This window comes from Herpailurus yagouaroundi, unplaced genomic scaffold (assembly GCF_014898765.1).
Source record: "Herpailurus yagouaroundi ecotype Mexico unplaced genomic scaffold, PumYag 28, whole genome shotgun sequence".
In the NCBI taxonomy this organism is placed as follows: domain Eukaryota; kingdom Metazoa; phylum Chordata; class Mammalia; order Carnivora; family Felidae; genus Herpailurus; species Herpailurus yagouaroundi.
Genome location: NW_024412376.1, coordinates 62,838,498 through 62,861,639, shown reverse-complemented (window position 1 = coordinate 62,861,639; position 23,142 = coordinate 62,838,498). Strand labels below are relative to the sequence as shown.

The following is a 23,142-nucleotide window of genomic DNA, read 5'->3' as shown; positions in this document are numbered from 1 at the left end:
GGCTAATTGGATATTCTTATTCAAATACTTTCTAGGTTTTAAAAATGATTGCTTGGCTGCCTTCTTGGAAGGCAGTAAGCATAGTTGAAGGGAGTCACTTAGAAAGCTGCTGCAGTAGTCCAATAAAAGATAATGGTAGCTGACCTTGAGGAATGTTGCTTAAGAGAGAAATGGATGAATTTCAGAGATATTTAGGCACTAAATTGAAAGGACATGAGTTAAGAAATATTATGGATATGATAAATAGCAAAATAGTGACAAATATGTTCAGGTCTTCTCACTAAAAACTGAAGCTTTTCTTCACTCTATTGAATGTAAACTGGCCTTGTGCCCAGCCTTGGTCAATGGAACAGCAGCAAATAGAGTCTTAAAAAGCATTTGCATATTAGGGATCTCTCACACTGAGCTTAAAATTGCACCCCGTGCACAATCAGTCTGGCCTCCTACAGGATAAGAAACCATGCATCAAGAGACTCCAGGCTGTTCCAGCCAAGGTCCTTGAAGAAGCTGAGCTAACAGCTGTCAGCCTGGGCCACACCCAAAGGCCATCAGGCTGAACACAGCTCCAACTGCTGACCAACTGATATTCGAGCTAAATAAATGTTGTTGCTTAAATTGACAAAGTTGTGGGGTGGTTTGTTACACAGTAAATTCTAACTGGTACTGTATGTGAAAGAGAAAGAAGTCTATGAAATGAAAAATACTGATATGTTTAAAGAGATGGATACTATATGAAGATTCCTAAAGTATAAGCTCTATCTCCTCTCATTCTTGTTTGAGTAGTTCAACTGCAACTAAATGCATCTAGTTAACAGCCCATTCTATACACATCAATTCCACTAGCCTAAAAAGTTTTTTCTTTCAAAGGTTTGCCTCCTAATTCATCTTTTACATACTACAATATCCGGCGGGCCGCCCCCCCCATCCCCGCATAGAGGTTTTTGGGTTTGTATTTTCTTTGTTTTGTATTCTTAGTTGGTGCTTAGAAAGGATTTTAAAAAATCAGTTGCATGTGTCAGTGATTGAAAATATGAAAAATGCTTTCAAAATTTAAATCATATATATGTCTAAGTAGCTAAGGAAAGATTTTATTGAAAACCTTTGATGTGAGAATCCTATATGCATATCGTTATTAATTTAAAACATCTATTTATAAATCTGAACACTGTAATACAACTACTTGACATGATGGAAACTTCTAAAAATGTAAGGAATGCTTTATGTATCTGAATGCAGGAAAAAGTACTGGGTTCATATTAGCTTTCAAATTGGTTTTAAGGTCCCACACAAATAATAGAGAAAATTCTGTCCTCTGAAATATATTCTTTACAGATCTGAGATAATGTTAGTTGTGATGTCTATCTGACATGTATGTTTATTTTCATACATAATAAATTTTAACAAGGGAAGATATTAGACACAGAAATAAGTATAATTAAAACCGTGCAGTTACCACTTTTGTGATAATTGAGAATGTTTTCTTCACCACCATGAAAGCAACCTGATTATTTTGGGACACACCTATCAAATTGCTATTTCTTTTTGTGATGTGCAGATTTTTCACACTTTCATAGAGAACAAAGAACTTTGGAAAGGAACCAAACTTCTTAATTTCTTTTTATTTTTAATTTAAAAAAGTTTTCTTTAATGTTTTTATTTATTTTTGAGAGAGAGAGAGAGAGAGAGAGAGAGAGAGAGAACGACCTGGGGAGGGGCAGAGAGAGAGAGGGAGACACAGATCTGAAGCAGGCTCCAGGCTCCAAGCTGTCAGCACAGAGCCTGATGCAGGGCTCGAACTCTGACCCCCTAGATCATGACCTGAGCTGAAGCCAGACATTCAACTGACTTAGCCACCTGGGCTCCTCTAAACTTCTTCTTTGTGATTTTTCAAGGTCTCGGATATTGATATGGCTGATAGTTTCAGGCTACCAAACTCTAATTGAAAAATCTATCAGAGATTTTTGATTTTCCTTGGTCCTAAAGGTAGTACCAGTAGTGTATAATCTACTTCTTCATTAGAGAAATGGTTAAACTAAACAATGCATTTAATGCAGATTTCAATAACATGATAATACCTTATCTTGCAGTGACAGAATAACTTCAGAGTGTCACCTTATTAAATTTGGTTTTAAAATTGCAAACTGGCAGAGTTAATTATTTATGAAGTCTGGTAATTCTGAACTAGAGAACACATTCTTGAAGTTCTTAATATCATTCTGTTCAAAAAATGGTCTGTGAACTTACTCTCACTATATATATATATATATATATATATATATATATATATATATATTCATTAAAAAATCATATCATTAAGTTAAAGAAGCTTTGAATTTTGGTGACTATATGGTTTTGAAAACAAATGATCATGATCATTTACTGAACACTAACTTTATGGTATGCCCTGTTACATTTTTATTATTTTACTTAATTTTATAACCTATATGGTCGATTCTACTATTATAGATGAAGCACAGATTGGCTAAGTAACCTGTTTCAAGTGACACAGTCAGTAAATGGTGGAGGTGGAGCCACATGAAAACATGCTGACACTTTGGCATGATTTTCGCCTTGAAAGTTCATTACAACTTATAGTATATGGCACTTACCTACATTGACACCTAAACTTAGTGGTATCTGTCCCAATTGGGAGTTGAAGAAGCTAGATATATGATAACTTTATACTTTGATTTCTGGTTCTACATATTTAAGTAATTTTATAACAAAAATGGTTTAAATAAACATTGGGGGGGGAGTGTGAGCTTAAATAACTTTTTCCTTTAAAAGCGCCCATATATTACTCGGCTTTGATACACTGTACTGATTCCATCCAAGTTCAATATTCTATGATTATGTGATTCCTTTGGCTGTGGATTTTGGTCTTATAGGAACCATTTCAAATTACTTCAGTGGCTGTTGTGTAATCCTACTGTACTAGGAAAGAGTTAGGCTCTTTATACACGGGAGACTGTGTTTATTAAACTCATCCACACCCTGTGGTGTGTTTTTATGCACACTCCCTTTGTCTTCTGAAGGAAGTTTCTGCATGTGGGAGAAGGGTGTGAAGGAAAACACAATCCTGGACGCTGCCTGTATGATGAATACAACTGAGACACAAAAGCATCTGCTGGGTTAAAGGCACCAGCTGTTGGCCATACAATGCCGTTGGTCAGGAAATTAAGAAAACTGTGGTGTCAGTGGATCAAGCTGTGAAGAGCTTTATAAAGACTAAATATTGCTATCCACGCTGACATTTGATCAATACAAAGGACTTAAATAAAATATACTTATTCCAAGACTATTTCCTTTTCATTCCATTTTTATTACTGATTTTAGTCAAATAATTTTGAACCATTCTTGAAAAAGAATGAGCTTAATGGTGTGTAAAAAAACTGGCCTATGATGAAAGAGATTTCTACCTTTAATTAATATTTTTTCCCATCCTCTCCAAAAAAACTTTGTTTATATTTCATGTCAGAAAACACTTCTGAAACTGATTTCACTTTTACTTTGTAATTATTGATTATCCTGACTTTCTCTTCATCTGTAGCCCCCCTTAATGAAACACAAGGTCTGAATTTCAAAAAATGTATGCACCTGCTTACTTTTAGGACTTGTCTACAATATTTTTTGTAAAATCAGTGAACTATGTTTGTATTGGCAAAGCACTCATGGTCCTGAGGGTTGTCTTGTAATGTGCCATCGTGGTAAATCACATTTGATTGGTAACTAAGAGTAGAACAGTCTTATAATTCCTTGAAAGGTAGAAGGCTTACATTTTATAAAATAAAAGAAGGATTCTGAATTTATTTAATGCATTATTTTCATTTAAATACAAATAAATACAGCAGAGAAACTATTATAATTGAGCAAATACACTTAGCTTTAAGCTTCTTAGAAGCCCTGCAAAATGTAAAATTAAAATAGATTACAGAATTGATTCTCTGATTATCAGAAGGAAAGAAACACTTTTTTTAAATGGGTCTTTGAGTATTTGCGCAGAAATACTTCACTCTTTGGTGCACCTGGGTGGCTCAGTTGGTTAAGTGCCTAACTCTTGATTTCATCTCAAGTCATGATCTTACAGTTGTAGTCGGGCTCTACACTGACAACCTGCAGCCTGCTTAGGATTCAATGTCTCCCTCTCTCTCTATCCCTCCCCTGTTTGTGCTCTCTCTGTCTCTCTCAAAATAAATAAATCTGTTTGAGTTCTCTCTATCTCTAAATGAATGAATGAATGAATGAATGAATAAATAAATAAAAGAAATACTTTATGTTGATGCCTAACGTTCTATCCATATGGAGTGATATCCATTTGTATAACACTCCTAGCTCTCTAGTCCCCCAGCCTGCCATTTTTCTTCCCAGGGTGGTCAAAGGAATTACCTGTATGTTGGGCACTGGCCTTTGAACACTGCTTCTCAGTCAGATGGGGCTGCAAATGGTGGCAGAGGTAGTTTCTTGCTTCTCCTTTCTCTATCAGGTCCAGAGAAACAAAATGACCTGGGAAAGTATGTTTGCTATTCAAATTCAAAATTTCCTTTGGGTACGTTTTCCAAGACCAAAGCAGCCAAACTGAAAGCTAGCTCTACCCCATCAAGTAATATCTTCCAACTTACCATTCATAATATGAGAGTTTGGGTCTTCATCTGCTGACACTTTTGTTTTATTTCACAATGGGTACAAACCCTAGAGAGATGAGAAGGCTGCTTTGTATTATGCCACTTTTACCCTCATCTTGGCATATTCCTTGGCAAGACTCCTTAGGAAGCTTGTGAAACAGAAGACAAGGCATATAATTTGTAGATAAAAATACATATGGAGAGACCTGGGGTAGAGTCAGGACTTTGAGCCTTGCATTTTACTAGGACACTCTGTGTACCTTCAATGTGAATAATGTGCTGTGGCCTATGTTGTGGAGTGTGGCTGGGTTTCCACGTGGAGTTAGGATTCAGGCTCAGGCCTATGAAAATATCACCATTAAAGACCACTGCAGCTTATAGTAAGGAACATTTCCTTTGGCAAGTATTAATTTCCATAGATTTCCATAGAGGTGGTGGGCCTTAAGCAAAGGAGTAGGCCTCAGTAAAGGCAGAGGACTATGCAAACATAGATGTGTCTTGAGAGCTTCAGTTCAGATAACATCGGCCAAGAGGACTGGGATAGCTCAAGAAAACTGCAAGAACAATGTAGCCCTTAGTCAAAATATCAACTTGGTGTCAGGTGCTCTATATGTGACTACCTATGAGCAGGCATAGGATACAAAAATGGTCTTCATTCACAGACTATCAGGAGCTTAGCCACCATCGGCTGTGTTGGCTATGTTTTCCAATTAACTTTGCAGGACACGTGTAGTGCCAGCTCTGGGTAGGAGGCACTATTTGCTATTGCTTTGACCTGCCTTTGGAGCCAAGAGAGAGAACAGGAAAAGAATAGTCTGGGATTCATGAGACCTGTACTGACCCAAGAATCACTTCATATTACAAAGTCCCACATTGCTCCGGATTTGTTCATTACATAAGCTCTAACCATGGCATGGAATTTTTCAAGACACAAATAATGACCTCTCTCAAATAAGTGATAGATTTTATTACTAACTCAATAAAAGGAGCAAAACTTTATAATCATTTAGTGATTTGATCCATTTTAGAGGTTTTTTGTAGCTTTTTTCTAGCAGCACAATCTTCACTGACCGCCAGTGAAGGACACCCAGGGGATCAGGGCTTAGTATAACGGCAGAGGCTTCATAATGATCTGAGCAGCAATGTCCTGATTTATCTTTAGCATTTCACTTTATTCCACCTAAAGTGACTGATATTTTGTAAACAAATATGTGAAAGCACCAATTATATTTACACTTAAAAACACCATCAGAGTTTAGTAAACAAGTTCCATAATAAAATTAATAGTTTATACTTTCCTGTTTTTGTTTTTAATACATTATTCTGGCCCTTTCATTTAGAAAGAAACCCACAATTACGTTACTGTTTTCAGATAGGTCTCGAATCTTGCTTTACAGTTGAGAGGGATGTATAATATTTGGAACCGAATTTGTTTCTTTTGTGATGTGACTGAATTTATCCCATGTCTGCAAACAATAACTTAATTAAGTCCCCAAAGTGCCTTAGGGTGATAGAGGACAAGACTTAACGAATTTTGAGGCATTGCAGAATAACAAAAGAATTTTAAGTCATTGTTCCTCAGCTACAGGAGGGCCTTTTAGTGTATTCCGCTTTGAGGGGCCCTAACAATAGAGGTGCTGTTCCAGTCCTGAGTTCCCATTCCTGAGTTAGTTAGCAGAGACACCAAAGCCAAAAGGCACTAATGACTTGTGCCATCTGGCTTATCAGCAACCAGTTTTAGCGAAGTAGTTAAGAAATGTACTCATTATTTATGTACCCTGGCTCTATTATTCATTTTGATACATTTCCCCAATGTTTCCACTGATTAGTCAAGATCAAGATCCTGCCTGTGTCTTCTTGAGCATGTCCTTTATGAGAAGGGTTTTCAAATTAAGACAATTTTGTCATTCATTGGAGTAGCATATTCTTTTTGTACGAAACAAAAGTCTTTTAGGTAATTTGGTAAGCTATTTAGGAATGAGCTACTTAAAACATCTCATAAAGTCCCGCTGTTGGTAGGTTAATAAGTTTGTATTTAAGACTGAGCATATTTGAAGCTTGAATAACATAGAATGCTAGAGTGGCTTATTTATAATTTCTTCTTCCTAAACTGTACTCAGATTTTGGTGTGATTAGAGTGGATGGCCACTTCTTTTCAGGTATCTAAATGCAGTCTGAGAATGTATCCTTGTTTTCAAAATCATAGTTTCATTCTCACAGTTTTAGAGCTTGGATGAATCTAAATAAAAGGTAGGTAAATTTTTTTAACATCACCCAGTTTTTTGGAAATAGACCGATCTAAAGACTATCTTTGGCTCCTCCTAGATTTCCTCTGCTGGACCCTTTTTTTACTAAACTGCCTTTTAATGGGAGGTTTCTCAAAGGGCAGGTTCACATTTCACATTTCATTATGAAGAGATGAGAAATGCAGAGAGGATAAGCCTCTTGTCCAAGGTCACACAGCTACTAAGTAGCAGAGGCGAGATTTGAATTGAGACTACATGAGATCCCACAGTCTTTGATATAATTTCCCATGCAGCTTCCCAAGAGTTTCTCACTTAGCAAGTCTGAGTGGGGCTGGGGTGTCTGTTCTGTTGTTGTTTGTTTGTTTTGTGTGTGTGTGTGTGTGTGTGTGTGTGTGTGTGTGTGTATTTAACCGCCCAAATGAGGTGATTTTTTTTCATCAGTAAAAGTTGGGAAACTTACCCAGTGAATAAACGTGTAATGTCCATCCTAGAAAAAGGAAAGATTTTTAACAATAATTTAGGTTTTGCTTAGAAATGAGAATACATCAATGCAAACTTAAAATTGTATATGTTCTGTTCTGGGTTCCAGCTATCCGGATCCCAGATAGCTTTCTTTCTTATGAGTAAGCTGGGGAAAGTTGTTTTTCATAACTATTCAGGAGAATATCCTGAGCCTAATAAAAATGGCCTAACAGAAATTAGGCAGTAGGTCTGAAAAAACTGACCATGGTTGCTTTGTAAGAAAGTACTGAAAGAGGAGCCAGCCAAGTTATAAGGATGGACATTTTTCCTTTGTTCAGAAGCTTTTGTGACCTGCTGGGTTGAGCCAAGAACAGGAAATGTGAAAGTCTCTGTTTTCTTCCAGGACTCTCTTTGGCCCACTGGATATACAGGAAGCGGTAAAAAGCTGTATGGTGGCTCTGTAGGAATTGAAAGTCCTTGGGCAAATCAATCAGACCTGACTCTCCACATCAGCAAGCCAGGATAATAATATTGGCTAAACTTATTTGAATTCCATCTGGATTTACTTACTGGCAAGTGTAAAGTGTTTTCAAAATACCAAATATTATATAGGGCATCCAAGCAGCTTAAATTTCAGCTGCCCTATCCTTTCCTTTCCTGCACTGCTCAGCATGGTGGGATACAGTGAAGCCCCAAATTGCTGGGCTCCCAGGTCCTGGCCCAATGCTGTCCTCATGTGCTGCTCATGCTGGCCAAGACCTGCCTTCGGGCCACCTACTCTCTATTAACCTCCAACAACAATTTTGGCAGTCCTAAGGAAAATTTTGTTTTTAGACTTAGTGATATCAGAATAAAACCATATGAATTCTCTGAAAGTACAAAAACTTATAATCGTTACTGAAAATGTTTAAGTTTCCCAGCATGTAATTGGGAACCTCCCCCCTCCCCTCACCCCCAAAACATAGGCCTGTCAGACCACGCTAATATGCTTGAGAAATACATGTGCCTCTGGATGCATGAAATATTTTAATATTTTAAAACCATCTCTAGTTTTCTTACCATGTATATTTGTTTACTGTACACCATAGAAAGCCTCATTTCTCTATCTTTCCTGAATATGTAGGGTATCCGAGAAATGCAACTTTGTGCCTCTGTAGTAAGTTTCCACATACCATCTCTTTGGGATATCTAAAACCTTCTACATGAACTTCCTAATGTTGATGGACTCAAAATCCCCTGGATTTCTATTCTCTGGGAACACTTCTCCAAAGCAGAAGAGCAAAGGTAAAGAAACGCTGGATTGAAAAAAAAAAAAAGCAAGTGACAAGTAAATACAGGAAAATTCTACCTTAAGAAGTTTCTCCATCTCATTGCCTCATTCTCAGAGCCTATTCAGTACTTGGAAAAATTCATAACCTGGCAAAATACAAGTATTCATTCTCCTCCAGGCTGTAAGCCAAATCAAACCATTCTTTTTAATTACAGGTGAATAATAACACCCTTAAATTTCTTACAAATAACGTCAGCCTCCTTTTGCTTTTGGACTGATGGAAGGTGATGAATGAAGACCTTTTAATTCAGCACAGCTGGATGTCTTTTGTTGCACTTCCTCTCAAACATTGCTGTGCAGATCTGGCCTATTTTGTCAGATGTGCTGAAAACAACCTGCCTGACTGGAGGTGGAAACAGCCTTCAAACAGAAGACATTTGTGTGATTGAATACCCTGTCGGGAAGGCAGCTGTGGCAGTCAATGTACGAGGTGGAAGATATGCCATTTGTTTGAGAGAGAGACAGTGTGTGTGTGTGTGTGTGTGTGTGTGTGTGTGTGTGTGCAAGTGTGTGTGTGTGTGTGTGTGCGTGTGTGTGCAAGTGTGTCTTGATTTGATGGTTCTCCCAGGACTAAAGAAGTCCCCTCTGGTCAATTTTTGAAGCTGGTATGAAAGTGACGTTAGTACTGCTGTCAACTTTGAGGCTGTAAAAGAGAAGGCCTACTGTCTGGACTTAAAGCCTTTGTTCCCCTATGGTCTTCAGAAAGTCTGTGAGCTGCAGGCCTCTGTGACATCTGGATAAGGAGTTGACTTGCTACAGGTTGCAGCTTACTCAGCTTCTTCCAAGAATGAATTCATAGCATTTCCCTGGGAAGATGGTGAAAGAGTTCAGTGGCCACCCTTCACCATTTCCCTGCCTTTCCATAGGCTTGCTTGAAATGAGTGATCTGTGACAGGGTGCATCTGGAACTTATCTCAGTAGTGCTGATCAGTGTCCACAGAGACATGAGGGTTGTCGCCCATAATAGATAGCTCAGCTGAGTCCAGTTTACCAGGGATGTATTCTCCAGGCACAAGGGCCAAGCTGGTGAGCCGACAAACTAGTTTCCCAAGATGAAACAAAGCCTTGGACACACTAAATGTTTTTTGCTAGACTAGGTGCAAAGTGTTTCTCAACTGCCTTGAGAGATAGGTATTGTCTCCATTTTACAGATTTAAAAAATGATAATAAATGAAGCTTGGAAGAGGGATAGGTAGTAAATTTAGGAAGTAATAAATCTAGAGATTCACACCTGGGTTTAGCTTGAAATCCTGTGCTCTTAGACAAATTTGACTATTATCATTTTATCAGTGTCCAATAAAACTGAAAGAGATTATTTGAAAAAAGAAACCAGATTACACTTTAAGAAATGTATAATAATCTTATTCAAAAAGGTTTAAACTCTTAGGATTTATTTAATATGCAAACATAATTTGATAGATTTTTAAAAATGTCCTCCTCTTCTTCTCCTTGTAAATGAAAATAACCCCAACAATGATTACTAGATGTATTTGGAACACCAGGAAGAAAGAAGAAGAAGAAGACAAGTGGTGGGTGAGACTCTCCTCTTCAGAACTCTGGTTTCGTTCCAATTGTCTTTAAATTCCTCGTGTGGAACCACACACCACAATTAATTCACTCAACAAACTCAGTGATCGATCATCAGCTAATAAGTACCTACTATAAGATTAGAGAGTTTAACGCTCCAGGTTTGAATATAAATGCTGTATTTGGAGGAATGTTGAATACAGTAAAGAAATGTCCTTAATTAGCTGGAAACCTAAGCTACTGAAGTAAGCTCTATATGTTTAAACTTTATTGCCTTCACATGCTAGATGTTTTGCAATATGTCTTTGGATATGTCTTTGTTTTGAGGGACTGTCCTGTACATTATAAACTTTTTAGCAATATCCTTGGCCTCTATCCATGGGTTGTCAACAGTACTCTTTCACAGTTGTGAAAATAAAAAATGTCTGTAGATATTGTGAAATGTCTCCTGGGAGGCAAATTGCCCTTGGTGGAGTACAACTGCTTTAAAAGATTTGTTACCATATAAAGCAAAAATTAAATCAATTTTGAAGATTATATATATGTATGTATGTATATACCCAAAAAACACAAAGAACATGGGGTGATAATTGAATTACATTGTTGTAAGTTTCCTATATATTTTTACATGTAATAGTTCACTACTGACTCTACACAGTTTGAAATAACTTGAAGATAGACATTGTAATTCCTAAAGCAACCACTAAAAAAGAAAAAACTGAAAGAGATATACTGAAAAGCCAATAGAGAAATAAAAAGGGAATACTAAAAACAATTAAAAGAAGGCAGGCAAAAAGAAATGGATGAGCAATAATAACAACCAAACAACAATATGAGAAAAAAAGGAAAAAAAGTCACAAAATGGCAAATCTAGAACTAATCATATCAATAATTGCATTAAGTGTAAATGAGCTAAGTTTTCTAATTAAAGGCAAAGAGTGTCAATCTGTATAAAGCAGCAAGACCCAACTATATACTGTTTCCAAAAGATACATTTTAATGAAAAGGCACACAGAGCTTGAAAAATTATATGCCATGCAAATACTATTCATATTAAAGCTGAATGGCTATATAAGATCCATCACAAGGGTGAGTAGATCAGGAGAATTAATTTAAATGTGTATGTGCCTAAAACCAGAGTTTTGACAAACATGAAGTAATAACTAATAGATAGAAAGGGAGATGAAGACAAATCTAAAATCATATTTGGAGATTTTAACACAACCCTCTTAGTAATTGTAATAATTAAGCAAAAATAATCACATAAGAAAAGAGAAAATGTGAAACTACTGTATGTATGTATATTTATATATATTATATTATATATTACATATTATATATAAAATAAAGAGAGAGAGATTATAGGAATTGGCTTATGTGGTTATAGAGACCAAGAAGTCCCATCCAAGAAAGCAAATGATGTAAGTGTAAGTCCAAAGGCCAAAGATGGATGGGGTTGGGGAAAGTGGGGAGTGGTGGCAGCTGATGCTGTAAGTTCTGGTCTGAGTCAAAGCCTGAGAACCCAGAGTACAGATGTCTGAATACAGGAGAAGATGGCTATCTCAACTCAAGTAGAGAGAGCAAATTTGCCCTCCCTCTGCCTTTTTGTTTGGACCTGATTCACTTTGCTTGGATAAAAGATTTCCATAGCTGGAGACTTTGTATCAAGGCTTCTGGCTCCGTTTCACAAGTTTTCTACATGGTCTAAACTTGTTCTTAAGTATGGATATTGTGCTTCAGTCACTCAAATGTTGTCTTAGGTTCTGACAGTGTCAATGTCTGAGTCTTCAAAGACAATACATTGGTCTCAGGTAAGTATCAGAACACATGAGAATTTCCAGAACCCTGAGTTCAAACACAGATTTTAGGTTCATCCCTTGGTGCTCTTAATGCTTTTGACTAAAGGGACTCCTTAGTGAGTAGGTAGGCTGGTCTAAGGCCAGACTCAAAGACAGCAGACTGGTAAGATTGCCTTACCAAAATCAAGTAGATTACCCAAATGGCCAGACAGAACTAGTTGCTCACCAGTGAATATTGATCTACCTACCAGATCAGTGTAGCTATTCCTTGACAGAGAAAGGAAAGCACACATAAATTGAAGACCTTCTATTCTGTGCTTCTATGTGGTCACATGGGAACCCTTCCCTCTCCACAACCTCACACCAGAGATTGAAGAACATTAAACTGTTTAAATGTGAAGATTTTGAGATATCATTCATTTGTAAATGGAAGCTTCTCTTATCCTTCCCATCTCCTACTGTTGACTGCCAGTGAGGCTGCATGAGACAGCAAGATGAGGATTAGATTAATTAAAGTGAAATAAGAAAGCTACATTTCCTTTGCAAATAAGAGTAATTATGTGTTACATTTGTGAGTCTAATATAAAACAGTCTCCTTTAGGGTTCATGACATGTCACATTCCTTTAATTTGATCAGTCGAATATAGTCTTCTTTGAGACACATACCCCCTATTTTCCTAACTCAAAACTCAATTTGCATAATCATATGAGAATCTTAAACTTATGTTATTAAGAGCCTAGGAATAGGTCTGAGTCTGTAATAATTGGAGGTTTCCATCATTTCCCTGATTCGTTATGTTACTGAAAGTGCTTCCATTGTTGCTTTTCAGCTATTTCTCAAGCAGTCTGCTCTACTGATATTCATGTAAGTTCCTCTGAGTCATCCATTTACTCCCTTGCCTACAGATGTGCTCATAGCTACTTTCAGTGCTTCTCTACCAGCTATAGTTCTTAATGCCCAATCTCTATAGACACTCTGCCACGGTCTCTTATGCAGTACCTCACACAGTTGTGTGTTGGTCTCTGACCCACCACCACCTTCTCCCACAATGCACCCCTAGTCCCTTTGTTTTTGTGAATCTCTGCTTCACTCAGCTTTGAATCCCTTCCATATAAGGCTGAGTGTTGTCATCTTCGTTACTGGCTTTGATTCATGTAACCCAAAAGTTGTTAACCATTGGCTTTGATGATGCTATTTCATGTACCCCAAGGATTTGGGAGAGGGCTGGGGGATGGTTGGAAGAAAAGCTTGAATTCTATATCAGTTAAGAACTGAGTTTGGCTTAAATAATTAGGGTTTATTTTTTACTCACTTAGAACAAGGCTAATATGGTAGTGCCACAATGCCTTTTGGGACTCAGGCTCTTTCCATTTCTCTGTCTTCTGGACTTTATGAGTCTTGTTCTCATGGTTGCAAAATGGCTGATGTGCCTCTAGTATCATGCCCATGTTCCATGCAGAAATAAGTAACAAGGGTGGAGGGCAAAGGATGTGTGCCAATAATTTATGCAGCAAATCAAAGGCAAATAAGTATTTTTTAAATCAAGAAATCAATAGCTTTCCTGAAATTCCCACCTAGTATTCTGCTTTCATGTCATTGGCCAGAATTCTGACACATGGACCATATCAACATGCTAGAGAGTCTGGGTAAGTAATTAGTTTCAACTGGGCACATTGCCAGCCTGAAAAAAAAATCACCGTTTTACTAGAAAGGAAGAGGGAGAAATAGATACTGGTTGGCATCAAGTAGTGGTATCACAGCCACCTCCTAGGATGAATATAGAGAAACTACTACAATTGTGAGAAGATAAAAATCCCCTGGTTCTATTTTATGAAAAACAAACAAACCAAAAACATGTAAAAAGTGACAATGAAAAATTGTCAACCATTTTTCAAAATACTGTAAAAAAGTAAACTTGAGGCATTTTAAACTTGGAGCTAGGCATGAACTAGTGCATTTTTTCCTTTCTCTCCACCTCTTCCTTCTTTTTCTCTAAAATTATAAATGTTTGAATCTCTTTTCCTTGCCTGGTGCATTGTTTGTGTTCTGAGGAGTCCTCAGCCCTGACCCAGAGAAGCTGGCCTCACAGCCAGTGCTGAGAGGGGGCTCCACTTGAGTCCTAGAAGCTCCACCATCAGAGCATTTCTGTCAGACGCTTGGGCTAAAGGAATTGGAAAACAAACAGTTCAAGTCTAACTCTCTAATTGTACAGAAAAAGAAACCAAGCAAAAGTTCAGAGAATTGACAAGAGGTCCAAAAGCACATCAGAGGCTTAGCCTTGTTTTGATTTATTTGTCTTAGCATTTCCATCCATCATCTTCCTAATTAATTTCCAACAGGTTGAGAGGAAGTTTTTATGACTGTTTGTTAAAGCGATGGGCCTAGTAAGGGGCTTGGAATAGGAATTCCTTTCCTGAATTTTAGTCCAATTAATTGCTATATGATATATGTTTAGTAAAAAATATCTTTTCACAACAGACTCATTATTTTGGATTAAAGTTTCATTTATTCAAAAAACATTAGTATGGCATAACATACCTACATTGTATCTATTTCTTCAAAAATCCTACACATTCAAATTAGGGTGCATGATTTATCTATGTAATGACATGTATTGCAAAACTATATTACCAGACACTGTGTTAGGCACTTGTGGCCTCTGCTCTGGGGGTTCAGAAACTTCTTTTGTCCCTGGGAAGGTATGGTACCAAATACCTGGTCATATGATCAGAAAACATTTTTTTTTTTTACCTCAACTAATTTCTCCAGGATTTGGGCTGAAATGTAATGATTTTGATACCAGGCACTATAATAATGATAGCACTAGTAGGGAATATTTCCCTCTAAGAAGACACTACTTGCATTTACTATTTTTAATCTGCATTGGCCAAAATGATTTCTGCTTGAACCATAATGATGAAGCTAGAAAGTATGACATTTTCAACTTCCCCACCAAAATCAGTTTAAAATCTTGTTTTGAATTGATATATCTTATTATGATGAAATTCTTAAAGGTTTTAATTTCTCTGGCTTATGATTTTAATTATACATTCATTTTTATAACAGCTTGCAACTGTTTAGTATTTGGTCAGGATGGCAAGCAAGACTATGTGTATCCCTTAATAACATTTGCTCTGATTTCTTTGTTTATTATTTTTAATAACTTCTTGAAAATCTTAATCAGAAAGGAGTTACAGAACAAAGAACTCCAGCCTTGACCATAACATGAGGAACCGATTTTAGCATTCTGCAAATTTGCTGAAGGATGAGACCAGCAACAATAGGGTGGTGCTTCGACAGACTCCCTTCTGTGAAAACAACAGCTGGATGTGCCTGTTGCCACTAGTGGGGGAGGGTAAGGTTGGAAGAAACATTTTTTTCTTCTAGAGTTGGAAAGTTTTCAGTTGGAAATCATGATGTCATCAGGATATGTTTTGTCTGTGACTGTAATTTGCATAAGTTCCTTCCCATGGAACTATGTAAAAAACAAAGGAATGTTTCACTGCACATTTTGTGTCTATAATGCCAATACTTTTAAGAGTCCATGAAGAAGACATCATGTACAAAGAATTTCTTTTGTAAATTGTCTTAGAGGAAGAACTTAATGAGAAAGAAACAGGACATGCAAATATTACAACTTCACATTGTACTCATAGGAAAACTGGGATTGTTTTCCATTCCTGTTCATTGACTAATATTTTAACTATGCACTATGTACTTTTGAGAAGAGGATCCTCATTTTCTTTGATATTTATGGCTTAAGATACACATTCATTTTATTAATCTTTCTGTTATAATTACCTCATGCATTTTGTCATATTTCGGTCTTTGAAAGGTTTTAATCATCAAGCAAAATATATCTAGGACACATTTGGAGATTTATTTTGATATCCAGTTAAGGAATGTTTTGCTATGGAGCAGAGATATTCAAGTATCAAATATCTGGTAATCAAGAGCCATTGAGTTTTTAACATTCCACATGGGGATTTCAACTCCAAAAACTCTATTTGAACCTTGTGTACATGGTTCAAGTTGGCTGGTCAGTCCCAAGTAAATCAGATGCTATAATTAAAATAATGGGGAGAGTGGGTGGAGGCAGGTGAAGGGGGTGGGTATCAATGTGCCAGATATACCCAGCTCTAAACTCCTTAATGCTTTTGCAAATTTAACATTGAAAATATTTTTTTTTACTTTTATTGATGACTTTAATTTGTGGTGATATGGCCTACTAGGCTATTTGAATCAATATTCCTGCCAAAACAAGGAACAATACTGAGTAAAATATTTTATAAAAATATCAGTGATGGGCGCCTGGGTGGCTCAGTCGGTTAAGCGTCTGACTTCGGCTCAGGTCACGACGTCAGGCTCCTGGGTTCAAGGCCCGCATGGGGCTCTGTGCTGACAGCTCAGAGCCTGGAGCCTGCTTCGGATTCTGTGTCTCCCTCTTTCTCTCTGCCCACCCCTGCCCCCAACTCATGCTCTGTGTCTCTTTCTCTAAAAAATAAATAAACATTAAAAAATTTAAAAATATATCAGTGAAAGTATCAAATAACCAAAACAAAATTTAAAAATTAATTTAAGACTTCTCAAGATAACATCTAACCCAAAGCAGGAGCATGGAGCACTATGGTAATGATGGAAACCACTTCTATCCTGAAGGTCTTTGTTGAATGAGGTGAACTTGACCTTCAGTTTTGAGGTCAGAACTGCCACAAAAAGGACTGAATTGAAGGCTCAGAGTTTGTCTTGCCCGGGGAGTCAGGGAGCAGTCCTGCCCTAGAAACAGACCCAGCTAAAAGCTATAGATCCTCAGGATAAGGGTGAACAGGGATTAATCTATCCTCATCCCTCTTTACCCCTGGAAGAATGCAAAAACATTTGCCTCAACCCTGAGCCAAGCTAGAGGGAAGAACACTCCCTGAGAAGTTGTAACCACGTGCGAGCTCTCTCATGGATTTGTAGCACCAGTTAATACTACCTGTATTATCATACACAATTTAAGCTGTACATTTAATTTTAAATGCTTCTTTAATCACTTAAAGGATTGGTAGTATTCCCAGGTAACTGGCAGAAGCAAGTGTGAATACTTTTTGGAGGAATCTGCCTTCATCTGAGGCTTTAAGAATTGTCACAAATTAAAATAAAAAATGTTGCACACATAAGAAACAAACAAAAAAAAAAAAAACAAGCATACACAGAAAAAGAAATTCACATGAGCAGTACAAGCAGAAAGAACACACAATACAAAGATATCTACAAAAATCTATCCTATTTTTGAAGCAAATAAAGAATCCTCTAAATCTCACTCTCCTTATATCCTCTGACAGACTATAATCAGAGCATTTCTCCTGTCACTTTTCATTGTTCACTCATTTCTTTGTTTACAAAGAAATCCTCCTGTCCTGAAGGAGTAAGATTGACTCATTCAAAGTCCCCTTGAGGAAAACAGTGGCACAAAAACAGGAACCGGGAGACATCTGAATTTATAATACCGAAATTCAACTGATCTCTATAATAGGAATTATTAGATTGAACCATAGAAACTTGTCATTTTTCCCAGGTCAACAACTATTGAATGAACATCAGCAATTTCATATGATTCAACCTAATACATTAGCTGAGCTAAGCTGAGGTTTCAAAGGGACCTCAATACAGAGTACAAACACTATGGTTTAACTCTCTCACAGGTGTGATCAGTTTGTGGTTTGTGGTATGTCTCTTCCTCAATATATGTCTTTGAAGTTCGCTCTAATTTCCCTCATTTCCTAGCTGTCAAGCAGAGTGAAAGATGAGGCTCAGGATAAGTATCTTTCTAAAAAGAGATAACACAAGGGCACCTGTGTGGCAGTTGGTTTAGCGATGGACTTCAGCTCAGGGCATGATCTCCTGGTTCTTGAGTTCCAGCCCTGCATCGGGCTCTGGGCTTACAACTTAGAGCCTGGAGCCTGCTTCAGATTCTGTCTCTCTCTCTCTCTCTCTCTCTCTCTGCCCGTCCCCTGCTCACGCTCTTTTTTTCTTTTTTCCCTCTCTCTCTCTCAAAAAAAAAAAACATTTAAAAAACGTTTTTGAAGAGATAACACAGAAGTTGAGCACATCTCATTTGTTTATATCCCAAAGGCCTGAAATTAACTAAACATGGCTGTCCCTAATTTCAAAATTTATATTCTCAGTAATTCTGTCATCTTGTCTTCTCCTCTCTTGAGGTTTCTCCTCTGCTAATTTTTTGTTTCATTAGAATCCTTTATCTAGTAATTGCTTCCAGTGAAGTACACCTTTTTAAATATTTTTTTGAATCATTGCATATTCACACATATCTTTTTCTTTTCTGCTAAATGATTAATTCCTTTCTCACTTTCTTTGTTGTGGATAAAAAGTTCAGTGCTAAATGTAATTGTTTTTCCTTTGCAAATAACCACTTCTTTGTTTTGTAGCTCATGAAGATGACTCCTCAGAATTCAGGAATTTTATCAGGAAAAAATACAACATTAATATGTGCCTTTTCCAATGAGCCCTTCCTGGAACTCAGTGAGACCTTATAATCTGAAAATTCACATCTTTCCTTTGCTTAGAGAAATTTAAAAATGTTATTGACCTAACAATTTCCTCTCCAGCATCTGCTGCTTTTTCTTCTGGAACTCCTGTTTTCCCATTTTAGGATTCACATTTTAGGATTCCCATTTCTCCTTTCAGAATGGTCTCTGTAGTTGGGCTATCCTAGAAACCTTGGGTAACTGCACAGCGTTCAAGAAGGTAATTCGATCAAGCTGTGTTAGGCTGTGGAGGCTGCGAAAATGCATGACAAGCTGTTTCAGACCAGTGCACTGGGGACTGTACTGAGCATTGAGTATCTCAAGATTGATGACGTGTACTTGGCCCAGTTGAGGAGGTCTCCAGAAGTTCTCAGACAAGTCTCCATCCCGGCGTGCTCTAGGCTTATGAGTATAAGACAGGGCTTAGAAGAGAAACAGGTATGCTCTCAGTCTGATGTGAACATGAGTCACTCAGATGCTATGAACTACAACTATGTAGGTTTTAATAAGACCTTGGAGGCCAGCAGATTTGCATCTTCCTCAGAGAATGTTATTTTTTTAATTTTTATTTATGTTTTTAATTTTTTTTGCATTTATTTATTTTTTTTAATTTTTTTTAATGTTTATTTATTTTTGACAGAGACAGAGACAGAATGCGAAGAGGTTAGGGGCAGAGAGAGAGGGAGACACAGAACCAGAAGTAGGCTCCAGGCTCTGAGCTGTCAGCACAGAGCCCGACGCGGGGCTTGAACTCACGAGCTGTGAGATCATGACCTGAGCCAAAGGCGGACGCTCAACCAACTGAGCCACCCAGGCGCCCCAACATTTATTTATTTTTGAGAGACAGAGAAAGACAGCATGAGCAGGGGAGGGGCAGACGGGGAGACATAGAATCAGAAGCAGTCTCCAGGCTCCAAGCTATCAGCACAGAGCCCGATGTGGGGCTCGAAACCACAAACCGTGAGATCATGACCTGAGCCCAAGTCAGAAGCTTAACCGACTGAGCCACCCAGGCGCCCCTCGGAGAATGTTATTGATCTCTCTGCTGTATATTCAGATTCTGCTGATGTTCTTCTGAATCTTTTAGGTGGGCACAAGTAAGCAGTTTTGGTTTCTGTGCCTGATATTTCTGTCAGTTATACCAGTCATGTATATTTATCAATATGTAGTCGTCATAACATCCAATTGTTGTATATTTTTCTGTATGTTTGTCATGTATTCGTATTTCTTCCTCTGCCTTGTTAGACCTCTCCTCCACCTGATCATTCAGTTTCATTACAATTTTTCTCTCTTCAATTCACCATTTCTTTAAGTTAAAAATCATGTTGTTTTCCTAAGTCTCAGAAAGATTATAATGTGTATGTGTGCGTATGCATGTGCTGTCATTAACTTTTCTTATGTTTTGTTATTATTTTATGGGTCAGTTGTCTTCTTTTTTCCCCCAAGAGTTCCATTTTGCTCTATACCATCTTTTCTGGGTCTTGTGCTTGTTTTTCCTCTAGCTGGTTCCTGTATCCACTTAGGTACATCACAATTGTTCTTTGCCTATTCCTTGGACTTCGTACCGAAACCATAAGTGTCAGCTATCTGGTGGGTGGTGGTGGATGTAGCAGGCTCTTCTGTTGGGGACAGGTGACATATTGGTCAGGAAGAGGGAAGTATCCTATTGAGGTCCCTTGAGTTTGTCTCTATGTTCCTTTTTCTTTGCAGCTGCAAGTACTTTCCTCGTCTGCCACATTCCTAGTGAAAGTGTGTGCAGAGAGAGATAAGAGTAAATTCGTCAAGAAACTCTCATGAGGGATAGCACCCTACTTCCTCTAATGGACCATAGATGTCCTCAAACAAATCTCTTTCCAGGATGCACTCCATTCCAGGATGGCCACACGTCAGGCCATCTTTGATTGGTACAAAGTGGGAAAAGTAAGGAGCTTGAACCCCTTAATAAGACACCATGGATTCTGAAGTTTGTTCATGCTCAGCAGCAGTGTGGTGCTGAACCATATTGGAACCTGAGGCAGGAAGAAGGTTCAGTAATACTGTTCATGACTTTATCAAAAATTTTGAGATTTTTGTCCATTATGGATTTTTTTGTATTAATTTTGAAGTTTAAAATATTGCATTAAAATATTATTTATCTTGGTTATTGAGGTTTTTGGCACCCACTTTACTTTTAGACCTAAGGTGAATTCTTCACTCGCTTCACCCTTGCCCTGGCCCTCTCCTGACAGGTCCTGCCTGCTTCCAAGCTTTGGAGGCTTACCAAGCTCAGGAGGAGAGCTAGTGTTTGGATTGGAGCAAGGAGAAGAAGGCAGGAGTTTTCAAACACCATAATGGAAGACACTGAAAAGAATTTTTAAATACAAAAAGGAAAAAAAAATGTGCATAATTTTTCATCTCATCCTTAATGTTCCAGTTGTGTTGTTTTCAAATTTATGTGAAATCAACTTAAAAACAATCCATCTGTGAAAAAAAAATCAAACCATGCAGTAGGATAAAAATAAAAATAAAAATTGTAATTATTTCCCACACCCAAGCTTCTGCCTTCCTCAGAGGTAAACATCTAACCATTTTAGTGTAAGATTGATTGCTGTCTTCAGTTTTGGAAAATTCTATCTTTATTAATTCTTTGATTAAGCACCCCTCCCCACCTTCTTTTTTCTTTCAGGAACTCTTAACTGTTAGACTCCAGGTCTCCTGAGTTGAATTCTCTTAGGTTTGCTTTTTTGTGTTGTTCTTTTGCTTTTTGTTGTAAGGGAGCACCTCAAATGTATCTTCTAGCCCTTGGGTTTACTTTTACATTTTGGCAGTTGTAGTTTTCATTTCCATTACCTTGTTTTACCTTACTTTAAAAAAAATTTTTTTTAATGTTTTTATTTATTTTTGAGAGAGAGAGAGAGAGATCGAGAGAGAACACAAGCCAGGGAGAGGCAGAGAGAGAGGGAGACAGAATCCAAAGCAGGCTCCAGGCTCTAACCTGTCAGCACAGAGCCTGACACAGGGTTCAAACTTAAACTACCAAGATCATGACCTGAGCTGAAGTCAGAAGCCCAACCAACTGAGCCACCCAGGTGCCCCTATCCTATTCCTTTTTTTATAGCAACCTGCTCTTGTCTTATGAATTCGTAATTAAAATAAAGTATATTACAAATAATGTTATAAAAGTATATAATACTAAGAACAGATATGGTTTGAAAGGTAGGATTGGAATTCCTTGAGAAAATGACATTTGAGTAGAAATCTAAATGCTAAGAAATTACTTGTATTTCCAGGAAAAAAATACCTAGTCAAGGAGAGATGTGTTTAAGAATAGCCCAGAAATAGGACTGTGGATTGAGGACTTTGTCCATTCAGTAAATTCTTTACTAGCCAACATATTTTCAGTTAGGATTTTAGCTCAGCACAAAGCTTTCAGTAACATATAGTGTTGACATGTAGCACCGTCAGCCCTAGTGTCTAAATATTTTTTAGTTGTAATTTTATATACCATGTTGGTACTAGAGTTATTCAGGGACTATTTTTAAGTCTATATATGTTTACCTTTTTTATTTTTACTATTTTATGTATAACTTTAAATTTTTTTCTTGTATCATTTAAAAATATATGTATAGATATACTTAGCATTTTGGGATTAAGGTTTTCCTTTTCTCCTATGACAAATAACATTTGTAAATGTACCATGGGACCTCAGTAAATATTTATTCAATTTGGAGTATACAAAGACCTATGCATATCTATTACTAATAACCAGATTCAGAATGTATACAGATCTACATTTTAATTGATTTTTGACCTACTTAAATCATAAAAGATTTAAATACATATTAAAGACCCCCACTATTGTATTTATGGTTTATTTTACCTCTTTTCTTTAAGTTTTGACTTTGTATATCTCTATAAAATATTACTCTGCTTGTAAATTTTCATGGCTATCTTTTCTTCCTAGTATTAGATAATCTTTTAATGTTTATACATATATATACATATGTGTAGTAATTGTGTGTGTGTGTATATATATATATATATAATTTTTTTTCACCTTGAAATCCTTTTTGTTTGAATGGATTTTACAACCTTTGACTTCATTTAATAAATCTTTCTCTGACTTGTACTTTTAACTACTCTTTATAACTTTTAAGGAATTTGTGCCATAAAAATTAGGGTTAGATTTGCTTTTTCACATTAAATGAGAATCTTTATTTTTTTAAATCCAGATTAATACATTAAACTATTAAATTTGAAATTATGTATTTTCTCCTTTAAGAACACTTTTTAACACTGTGCCTTTAATTTTGTAGTTATATTTATAATTATTTAGATTTATCTGTATGGTTAACTCTTTTCAATTATATTATGTCATCTATATTTTTCAGATCTTAATTTGTATTCATTTCTAGGTCCTCATATTTTAAAAGACTACCTGCGTTCTATATTTTATGACTCTTTGCATGTATATAGCTTACAAATACAAAGGACATGTTGGCTATTGACTTTTTCTCTCAAAACTATGTAGTCATTGCTCCATTTGCTTTTGAGTGTTTTGTGTTTTACAGAGGTAATTTGATATAGTCTAATATTTTTCTTTTATAATTAATAAACTAGTTCTGCCTGGATGCTTTTCATGCTTT

The 23,142-nt window shown here is 36.9% G+C and overlaps 1 long non-coding RNA gene across 1 annotated transcript in view; it reads left to right on the top strand.

The window, feature by feature from the left end:
- LOC121029962 (uncharacterized) overlaps positions 1-10,724 on the top strand; it is a 110,079-nt gene extending 99,355 nt beyond the window's left edge. The window contains exon 2 of the long non-coding RNA XR_005790005.1: positions 7,734-10,724. This is a non-coding gene — a long non-coding RNA (uncharacterized LOC121029962). The remainder of the gene's footprint in view (positions 1-7,733) is intronic.
- Positions 10,725-23,142: the final 12,418 nt, after the last annotated feature.